Here is an 11,032-nt window from a genome sequence, read left to right as displayed (position 1 = left end):
CTCTGTACTCAGCACTGGTGGGGCCGCACCTTGAATATTGTGTTCAGTTTTGGGCCCCTCTCTACAAGAAAGACATTGAGGTGCTGGAACGTGTCCAGAGAAGAGCAACGAAGCTGGTGAAGGGTCTCAAGCACAAGTCTAATAAGGAACTGCTGAGGCAAGTGCGGTTGTTTAGCCTGGAGAAAAGGAGGCTGAGGGGAGACCTTATCACACTCTACAACTACCTGAAAGGAGGGTGTAGAGAGGTGGGGGTCGGTCTCTTCTCCCAGGTAGCAAGTGATAGAACAAGAGGAAGTGGCCTCAAGTTGCGCCAGGGGAGGTTTAGATTGGATGTTAGGAAAAATTTCGTCATTGAAAGGGTTGGCAAGCATTGGAACAGGCTGCCCAGGGAAGTGGTAGATTCACCATCCCTGGAGAATTTAAAGGACATGTAGATGTGGTGTTTAGGGACATGGTTTAGTGGTGGACTCGGCAGTGTTAGGTTAATGGTTGGATTCAATGATCTTAAAGGTCTTTTCCAACCTAAACAAGTCTATGACTTTTTAACAACATGGAGCTGTACTGCAGGAGAGACTGGCAACCAGCCAGCCTTAGAAATATCGTTCAGGCGGCTGAGGCAGGCGAGTATAACTCTTCCTTAGGACAGACAACTGTGCTCTTCTTGAGCCATTGGGTAAAAGCTAGCAGGAGCAGGTCAGCTTTTTAGGGGGCTTTCAGTAATATAGTATAGCATTTGATTTCTTTTGCTTGTGTTGATGATCAAAATATAAATATAGTTTAATGGTTTATATTACGACGTACATTAGTTTTTTTCATTTACTGTGAAAAGTGAAAGAGGATTAAGACGTATTTCAGGATCTTATTTTTTACTTTTTTTTTTTTAAACAAAAACACAGTGTGAGATTGGAAGGAAAAACTGCACAATTATTGCCAAGAATATAGTCCACTAAATGTTCATATAACAGCATAGACACCACTGTGGTGCCTGAACACTGCCCAAAGGGCTGTAAGCGGCCTGGAGACCATTTGCTACATACAAATTTGTTTAATTTTTCTGTCCAAGGGAATCACCTGGTTGGGAAGTTTCTAAAATGCATTTTATTAGGTTTTTTTGGTGATGTTTGATCAGTTTTATGTATTCAGTGTGGAAGTCAAAGTGAAGGGCAGAATGCCTGTACTGGGATAGAGCTGGTGGTACCAGCATCACTGATATTCAAGGCAAAGTGAGTCTTCAGCGATTGAATCCTAGGGCCTTTTTGCAGCCTGCAGGAACCCCCCTCCAGGGGTGAGGTTTAGCGTCACCATGGAGGTCTCACAGTGTCCCGTCTCCTCTCAGGACATGTCATGATCCTTACCTTAACACTTCAGCTGCCCAGCACTTGAGTTTGACTGAAGCATCAAGAAAGTTCAGGACAGACACTCTCACTGTGAGCTGCTGTTGAGTGGAAAGTCATTGTAAGCGGAAGATGGCACAGCCGAGCTGTTTGCAATAGTCTTCGCTGCTGAGGAGCTGCTTTATGCTCTGTATTAATACCCTAAAAGAGAGCACATAAAGCTCAGGAATATTTCCTTCAGCATGGTGAATGTGTGTATAGCTACTGCATGGCATTTATAGAGGCATTACAGTCCGGTATAATAGTTCTGCTTCAAGAACTATAAAAAAGAACACGCTTGCATGATGTTTTGTAATCACATATTTGATTCAAAATATGTCTACAATGCCCACTTTTCCTGTCCTACCAAACTTCTGCTCACAGTAAAGAAAAGTGTGAGGCCAGCATAAGTCTCCCACATCTTTTGTTTGCCTGACAGGCATTTGGCTGTGCAGTGAGCTGGTAATCAAAGGCTTTACCTCAGAACAGCCACAATTTTTCTGATCCCTCCATAAAAACATATAAGCCTTGCAGAAATAGTTCATGTTTGAGCCTATGCCTCCAGAGGAGGGTGGTGGGTGTTTTGGTTTGTTAAGGATGAAGACATTACCACCTAGCGGCAAGGCTTGTAAACATAGCAAACCTGGTGTCAAATCTTGGATTGAAAATCAGGTATCCTGAGTTTCTGTGCTTGACATGGCAGATATAATGAAGAAACAAGAATAAGGTGGAAAATAATTTTAATTATGAATGCAAACAGGCAGGAGAAAACTGGGTATGCTTGCGTGGAGGTGTGAATTTCTGAAATCCTCAAGCTGAAACCTGCTGCTTGCCAGCTGCTGGTTGTAAATTTTCATCCCACCTGAACCGAACAAACATGGCACATCCTGAATCCTCCAATTAATAAATAGACATGAGACGAACCCTGCAATTAGGAGGCTGATCGCACGTTGTGCTTCTGCACACAGACTATTTAAACCGGGAAAATTAGGCTTGGGTGCTGGAAAGAAGAGCTGGTGCTGATGAGAGGGGTTCCCAAAATGAAGTATCAATCTCAGAAAGAAGAAGGGACCCTGGAAAAAAAAAGAAAGCAAAGCTCTTGCCTGAAGGAATAGCCTGGCAATGGGGGAAGGTGCAGGAGACCGGACAGCTTGTGGCGCATCATGCCTGAGACTGTTAATAAAGAGCAGCAACAGGGCATGAACCAACCTGACTTTCTGATAGACAATCCTGGGCCAGCACCACCCTCCCTGCTGAGATGGATGATGAGACCTTGTGACTGTAGGGCTGGGGTTAGTGAGGGAATGAGTGTCTCAGAAAGTAGAGTAAAACTCTTGTCTCACTGTTTCTTAAATAAATCCCAGTTATCCAGAGCCACTCGAGGCTGTTGTTCGCCCTGCCTCGCCCATGACAGCAACCTGTTTCCAAATGAGCCTTTTCAGCCAGCTACCATTCTGAAATAATATAAATGGCTGGATCCATGAGGTTTCCCTTCACATTACCTAAATCCCTTGGTTTAATTAGACGAATACAGTTGCCAACAATTTTTTTCCTCCTGACACACTACCATTCTCTTGCATAATCTCCTGGGTGGATGTGACTCACTGTTATGAAAGAAGCCGTACATTGACTTCCTCTGGAGAGATTAAAGAACTGCCAGACTGAAATACATTCCTGTCACTGTCTTCATTAGGGTTATTAATAACACTGCTAATTTAATAAATCTTAGATTTTTCAAAGATTCTTCTAAAAACAAGCATTTAATGCTTGACTGAGATCTCTGTTGCAGTGGGTATAGGGTGGGATTCAGAAGGAAAGGAGTCTGTGGCAGATGTGTATTAGTGAAATATCTCGCCTTCCACATCTCTCTCAAGTGATGTCCCAGTTGTGTAATTCCTCCATTCTGCCTCGCTCTTGAAATCACATATCCACAGCAGACATTAATAATAAAGACAATTGGTTTCTCTTTTTGTAAACACCTTCTGGTCCTGTACAGTGAAACTGAGCTTCTAGGGATCCAGGCAGAATCGGAAGTATTTATGTAGCTGTTATAGCAACACAGTGGATTTTTTTTCTGGTAGGAAAATTATCTTATGTGAAAAGTCTTTAAAATGGTCACTATTTGAAAGAAAGTCCGATTTCAATAGGAGACCACCAGCCAGAACTCCAGCAGAGGTCAGAAATTACTGTGATTTCCACACATTGCTAAAAAATGAAGTTTACTGTGAGGTACAGTGAGAGCGTTCACCCCGGTGAGAGCAACTAATATTTCTCTTCAGGGAACCTGATTCTCACTTACCAAGAAAAAAAGACTAACCAGCCCAGGTGCCCCCACAGGTTGCAACTTTACAGGCGTTTTTCCCCTGACTGGCCACTGGTCCAGTCTCCCAAGATACTCAAAGGGACTCCGAACACGTTATTAAACAATAAGTGAGGCATAGCAACACACACAATTATGGCATGAATTTCTCTGCAGCCTTTTGAAAGCCCCAGCCCTCAGTGCTTGGGGGATAACTGTGATGAGGTGATTGCAGAGCTGCCAGGGAGCTGCAGAGCAGAGAGGAACACAGGATTTGCCTGCGTGGCCCAGGCTGGCAGCCTTCCGTTGACAGACATTACGCTATCAGAGATATTGTAGCAGGTTTGGTTTGTTCTTCACCTGTAAGACAAATGGTCAAGATAATATCCTTCAACCCCTCAGTACCCAAATTTACAATTAGGTTTCCACTGGTTTATCTATCAAAATGGCAAGTTTTTGATGAGATGGGCAGTTCTGCGTCATTTAGCAGGCCCCCAACACACATTTCAGAGAGTGAGTTAAAAACCCCCAAAAAACTGTACCCCAAACCCCCTTTTGTTAAGGATTTGATAAATCTTTCTTTAGGGATTCAGAACAAGGTATGGGTACAACATCTTGCCAAGGAAAGAGAAGGCTCTGAGGATACTTTATTGCAGGCTTTTGATACTTAAAGAGGGCTTATAAGAGAGATGATGAGAGACTTTTTACCAGGGCCTGTAGTGATAGGACAAGGGTCAATGGTTTTAAACTGAAAGAGAGTAGGTTTAGATTGGACATAAGGAAGAAATTCTTTGTGATGAGTGTGGTGAGACACTGGACCGGGCTGCCCAGAGAAGCTGTGGATGCCCCGTCATTGGAAGTGTTCAAAGTCAGGTTGGACGGGGCTTTGAGCAACCTGATCTAGCTGAAGATGTCCTTGCCCATAGCAGAGGGATTGGACTAGACTATCTCTAAGGGTCCCTTCCAACCCGAACAAGTCTATGATTCTATAAAAACTATGGTTTTCTATGTAGACATCTTTTTATCTGAAAAGAAAGTTTTCACTCAGTAGCAATTATGATCCGCAGTCACTCTTCCCCCTCCAAATCGCCATCCTTTCAGTGGAGAAACCAATCTCTATCCGTTAGGCAAGAGTGACATCTACTGTCCGTCAGGACCAGCAGCCGCAGAGCGGGCGCATAGGTGTGCCGGTGGCTGTCCCTCTCCTCCCCGGGTTACGACGAGGTAGACTCTGAGCAGTTCTGCCCTCAGGCCTTCAGTCCGTACTGTCAATTAAAATGAATGAGAGTCAGTATTTTAGTAAGTATTAGCAAATCACCCAAAGTTCTGGTGGATGAACCAAAATGAAATCTGGAGTCCTTAGTACCAACAGCTGGGACACGTACAAACACGGCAGTACTACCAGCAACTCAAACCCAATGAATGAAGAAGGTGGCAGGTCTCAAGAATCGGGGGTGCATAACCAGAGAGACAAATCCTTTTTCATTTTGAAGAGGAGTCCACAGGGAATGAGACTCAAATCAAATACGCCGTTTGAACACTGAGGCATTTTGACATTGAAAACAGATTACAACCTAATCTGTGAACGCAGATCTCAGAGCTTCCCCACCGGGACTCGTGTGCGCTCCTAGCCTTGTTCCACAGTGAAATACCACAATGCAGGCCTGAAAGCAAGCATTCCTGTTAAAGAGAAGCTTGACAATTGGTTTATCAGAAATTAGATTAAACAACAGAAATATTTTTCAGGCCACAATGAAGTCAAATGAGTAATTTCAGGGTACAAATTTCTGTTTAAATCCAGGCTGCTTTCTGCATGTGACTGCTGGCGGGTAACCAAGCATGCACATATGCACACAGCCATTCATGTCCAAATCCCAGGTATGAAAAAAGAATATAAAGGACTGCACAATCTTGAGGACTAATAAAATAGGAAAATTAAGCAATTTCAGCTAACTACCTCAGTTTTGCAGCCTTCAAGAATCCTGAGAAACAGGGATTGGACAGACAAGCCCGGCTGGTAAACAGGACTCTCCACCTGTGGAAAAGGATTGGATGAGGTCTAGGGTAGCTTTGCTATACCATGATTTGTCTTTCCTGAAGCAGCAGGGTACTTAGGTACTTCTTTCTCTTGAAATGATGGCTCTTTGATATTGACTTTTACAGCTTGCAGACTTCAGAAGATCATAAAATCCTGGAATCAAGCAGGTTGGAAGGGGTATCAGGAGGCCCCCAGTGCAATTGCCTGCTGAGAGCAGGGTTGGCACTAATTTCAGACCAGGTTTCTCAGAGCTGTGTCCAGCTGGGACTTGAAAATCTCCAGGGATGGCACCTGCACAGCTTCTCCGACTGGCCTGTTCTACTGCCCGGCTGTCTTTATGAAGAAAAGGTTTCTCTCCAAATTCTTCTTCCCGCAAAATTTGACTGGATGACATTTTCAGTTTTTAACTGCAAAAAGGCAGCAACAGAGGAAATAAGAGAAAACACAGGCTTTTGCAGACACCAGCTGGCCAATGGTCCAGCTGAGCATGCAAGGGGAAGAATAAGCAGACACCATCAGACGTGGCTCAGGCACTGCTTAGGACTAAGAAATATTTGACAAGAGGTGACCATCACACCTAGATCCGTACCATCATCTGCTCTTCCACTGTGCATGCTCAGCGTTTGGTAACTGGCATCTGCGCTGGACAAGGATGTCATATGCAAGAATTTTATTCTTGTCTTCCAGTGAAAGGACATAAGGGCAAAGGTGATCCATGGCAATGTTTGCTTTTTGCCCGAGCTAGGCTTCATGCAGCACGAGATCTTATGGGCTTCCTGAGCCTCATATTCCTCCCTTCCCAGTGAGCTCCGTGCCTCACTTCCCTGCCTCTCTGTTGGCCACCACTCTCTCCTTCTTGCCTTTCCACGTGGTCTTGTTTTGACTAAACAGGACTCTGCAGCTAAAGAAAAGCAGCAGGTTTGTCTTTAACTACTATAGACTGTGCATGTAAGTAACTCACACTGCAAACCTAATAAAGGGAAAGGGAATTAGGAAATAACTTTGGAGCACTCAGCTGAGCTGCAGAAAGATTCCTCAGTAACAGCCACCCTCGGCAGAACACATACCCCGAAAGATAAGAGAAACCTTCAACAGGGTGTAGTACAAAAAAGACAGGAGGATTTTCTCAATGCCATGACAGGGACAGATAGAAAAAAAAGTCAGACTTGTGAAAGCACAGGATAAAACTAAGAAGCATGAACTTCTAGTTAAGAAAGAGACTGTGGGCCCCCAAGAGTGATATATGATAACCCATCCCTGAAATACATGATTTGCAATAGTTGCCTATTTTGCCGTAGCACTGCAATGCTACTGAATTTAAAGAAAGAAAAAGTGCTACAAATGAAACATACCAAAGACTAATGTACTAATTGCATATCCTATTTTCCAAGGGCCCATGGGTATTTTCAGCATTCTGCAATTTTTGTTTTTGTTTCACTCCAATAAACTGTTACAAAACATGTGGGAAAATAAATTGAGAACAAACCTGTGTCTTTGGAATATACACATCGTGAAAGGGTGTGCGGCCATCTGGCGTGCGCCCATCTACACTGCTAGGTCCTGCAGGCACACCAGAACTCCCCTGAGGACAAAGATGTTATACTAAGGGAAAAGAACCGAGGTATTAGCATCACATTTTAGCAGTCTGAGTTTCCCACTGAGTGCAGGAAGGAAGTTTTCAGTGCAGGAAGGGGCAATGAATGGCCGGAAGAACGCGTGATGTAGGCACTTCAGAGGCAAAAATTGCCAAGCAGCCAACTCTCATGGGACAGCTGTACCCTGGGAATTTTATGCAGAATCAAAGGAAAAGTAAAGTTTTTCCCAAAGGAAAAACTGTGGGTGTGAATGAAAATGTGTGCGTGTGTTGTGCATGTTTTAAATCACCTTGATGACAATCAGTGAACACATTTCAATGGTGGGCCCTTAAAATGTCTCCATTGCAACTATAAAATCTCTCTGTTGGAAAAAGAGACAGAGGGGAGCAACACAGCCGGGAGGACGCATGTGGCCAATGAAGTCAGAAAAAGAGATTTATTCGAGGAATCAAGGGCAATTAGTATCCAATCCCTGTTGATGCCCATAACACTTGAAAACCTCGTATCCGTCAACATGAAATCTGGCAAAGATAGATAACATCTTTGAAGTCTTCAGTTATAAGGGACCCAAAACATCATGTCAAAGTCAGAGCAATTTCAAAGACATTCTTTGCACAACATGAAAATGGTTCAGAACTGTATATAGGGAGATTACACAATGGATTAGTGTAAAAATACATGCTAAGGAACATCTGAATTTAAGCAAAGAATCCAAGCTAATGAAATTATTTAAGAAAAACTCTTTCCAAGGGGGAAAAAAACCAACAAGATTTTGCTGGGAAAGACAGCAGGGAGATCCCATTTATTTTCTGACAGAAGGAGTCAATCTCTGACAACTGGATCATCTTAAAGTATTTTACCATGACACATATTTTGGAAGCAAGCTGAAAACAACACAGCACAGCATAGTCAGACCTGAAAAGCAGGAGAGATACTCTGACAAGGGCTACATTATGGAGGCTTTCCTTGCTGACATTGCATGATGGAGGTTGCTTTGCTGCATGACTTCCCTGCTCTATATGATAAAAGTGGGAAGAATAATACATTCCTTCCTGAGTTGTTACTGGTGCAGCAGCAGAAATTTTTTGTGTGTGTGTGTGTGGTCCTTATAGAATGATAGAATTGCCTAGGTTGGAAGGGTCCTTTCAGATCATCTAGTCCAACCATAAACCTAACTCTGACAAAAACCATCACTAAACCATATCTCTAAGCGCTATGTCTACCCGTCTTTTAAATACCTCCAGAAATGGTGCCTCAACCACTTCCCTTAGACCCCATTCATTGCAATTCTTCTTCTCTCTGGCTTTCCCACCCTGGGTGATGATTTCCCAGCCCAGGATACCGCTTTACATTCCTGTCTTTCCGCCATGGTGATAGAGAGGACTATTTTCTCCATTTCTAGATTTTTCAAGAGAATGGAAATGCAATGATCTCTCCTCTCCTCTCTCCTCCTGGAAGGACAAAGAGTGCCTACAATCATTATTTGGTGCTCCCATCATGCTAAGAAGGAATAGGTACGTGATCAGATGAAGGGGCCAAGAGCTCCCAAACCAGGAAGGATTCCCCAATTTCTGCAGGAAATATTAGGGCTCAGGAGGGTTGAGCGTGCAGAACAGGCCACCTTTGACACCCCTCAGCAGAATCCTACAGGGTAGCTTGGACAGAGCTGGCTGGTGCACGGGCACTGGGGATGCCTGGGATTTTTGTGAGTCTGGTGCTGCAGGGAGGGACATGGCTCCAGCCATGTTGCCTGAGATGGAGAAACACAGGATGGAGGTTGGAGGACCTCATGTGCTACCTAACAAAGCAGATATGAGGAAAAAGAATAGGCTGGAGAAGCCTAGATACTATTGTAGGATGCCATAAGCTACCAAAATAATCAGGAAGAAGTATGAAAGGTAATTGGATTATCATGTTTAAACACTTCAACAAAAAACAAAATAGCCATTCTGAAATGGGCTTCTCTCTCCTTATAGCAGAGGCATGTATGAAGAAGTTGAAAGGCTGGAAGCACAAACTAGAGTCTCATATTAAAGTCTAAGGACATGATTTCAACTGTGAAAAATGATTCACCTTTAGAACAAGCTATCAAAGGAATAAGAGGATACTCCCCCTCTCTTCAAATAAAGATTGTCCTCCTACTAAAAAAAACCCCAGCTACACGTAAGTTACTGGGAATTCTGAGTTAAGTCCTATGGCCTTGGGTGTACATGGCCTTGGGGATACAGCCCTTTAGACTCAGTTTTTTAGAGGTCCTTCTAGCCTTTAAAATCTATTAATCTCTCCTGCAAAGTTGCATGATGGTATTGCTCTACGACTGTGCCAATATTTATGCAAAAGACACTCAATGTTGGTTTTAAAATTCCAAAGTTGAAGAATCAACCATATTACTATGGGGATTTGTTTTAGTAGCTACCCACCCTCACGGAGAAATACTTGTGCTTTGCTGCCAGCCTGGATTGGCATAGCTCCAGCTATGCTGATGCCAGGAGTCTCTTCCCATGGATGTGATCATGGCTACCATCCATTCCTGTTTAAATCTGTTCTCGAATAAACTAACCAGAGAGAATCCCCAAAGCCACAAAAGTCTCTCAAGGCATGTCACAACATCTTCCAGTACTCCATTCAGACCTGACACTCTTTTCCAGCTCCTTAAAATTTTTCAAAATCTTTTCTTTAACTACAAACACTAAGCCTGAGATGAAGTATTCAAGTAATTAACCTGTTTTAATATAATTTGAATCATAATGCCAGAGCAATATCAGTTCTTATTCAAAAATACCATACCAGAGCAGACAAATATCAAGAAAATTAATAAAAATAATAATAAAAAAAAAGGCAATGAACTTGATATCCTTTATACATTGACAGGAACTTATAAATAAAATGCAGAAAGTTCTTCACCTATATGTGTAGGGATATACTGGGACTCCTGAGAACATAGAGCTTCATGCTCCTGGTCTCTCCATGACTCCCCATATGCCCTTTGAAAAGAGGTTCTTTGCACTTTGCAGAAGGTACAGTTTCCATGATGCAGAGAACTGAAATTACTACTATCTGGTAGCTAGTCACGTGGTAAAAAGTGGTTTAAACTCTTTCTATAAACAATGGTGGTTCATATTAGCTGTTACTCAGGGATATGTTGACAACTGTCAGTTTATTTCTGAATATTTGTACTTAGGAGTCCAAAAGTAATGTTCACATTCAAGTCTGATGTGGCCAAGTTTATACCAAACAGTGTTAAGGAGAACAGATTACGTTACGTGCAACTTAAGCTCCAGGGAGACCTTATAGCAGCCTTCCAGTATCTGAAGGGGGCCTATGAGAAAGCTGGGGAGGGGCTGTTTGCAAGGGCAGGTAGCGATAGGGCAAGGGGCAATGGTTTTAAACTAGAGCAGGGTAGATTTAGATTAGACATTAGGAAGAAGTTCTTCACCATGAGGGTGGTGAGGCACTGGAACAGGTTGCCCAGAGAGGTGGTGGAGGCCCCATCCCTGGAGACATTCAAGGCCAGGCTCGATGAGGCTCTGAGCAACCTGATCTAGTTGAAGATGTCCCTGCTTCCTGCAGGGGGGTTGGACTGGATGACCTTTAAAGGTCCCTTCCAACCCAACACATTCTATTATAAAATAAAAAATAAAAAAATCTATTCTATTCTATTACGACCAGTAAGCTGAAAGTTGTTCCTGTGAAGATGTCTAATTCTGAAAGCATCGGGTATAGAAAC

Source organism: Chroicocephalus ridibundus, chromosome 1 (assembly GCF_963924245.1).
Source record: "Chroicocephalus ridibundus chromosome 1, bChrRid1.1, whole genome shotgun sequence".
NCBI classification, from domain to species: domain Eukaryota; kingdom Metazoa; phylum Chordata; class Aves; order Charadriiformes; family Laridae; genus Chroicocephalus; species Chroicocephalus ridibundus.
The sequence above is the reverse complement of the archived record's forward strand: the minus strand, read 5'-3'. Positions refer to the sequence as shown.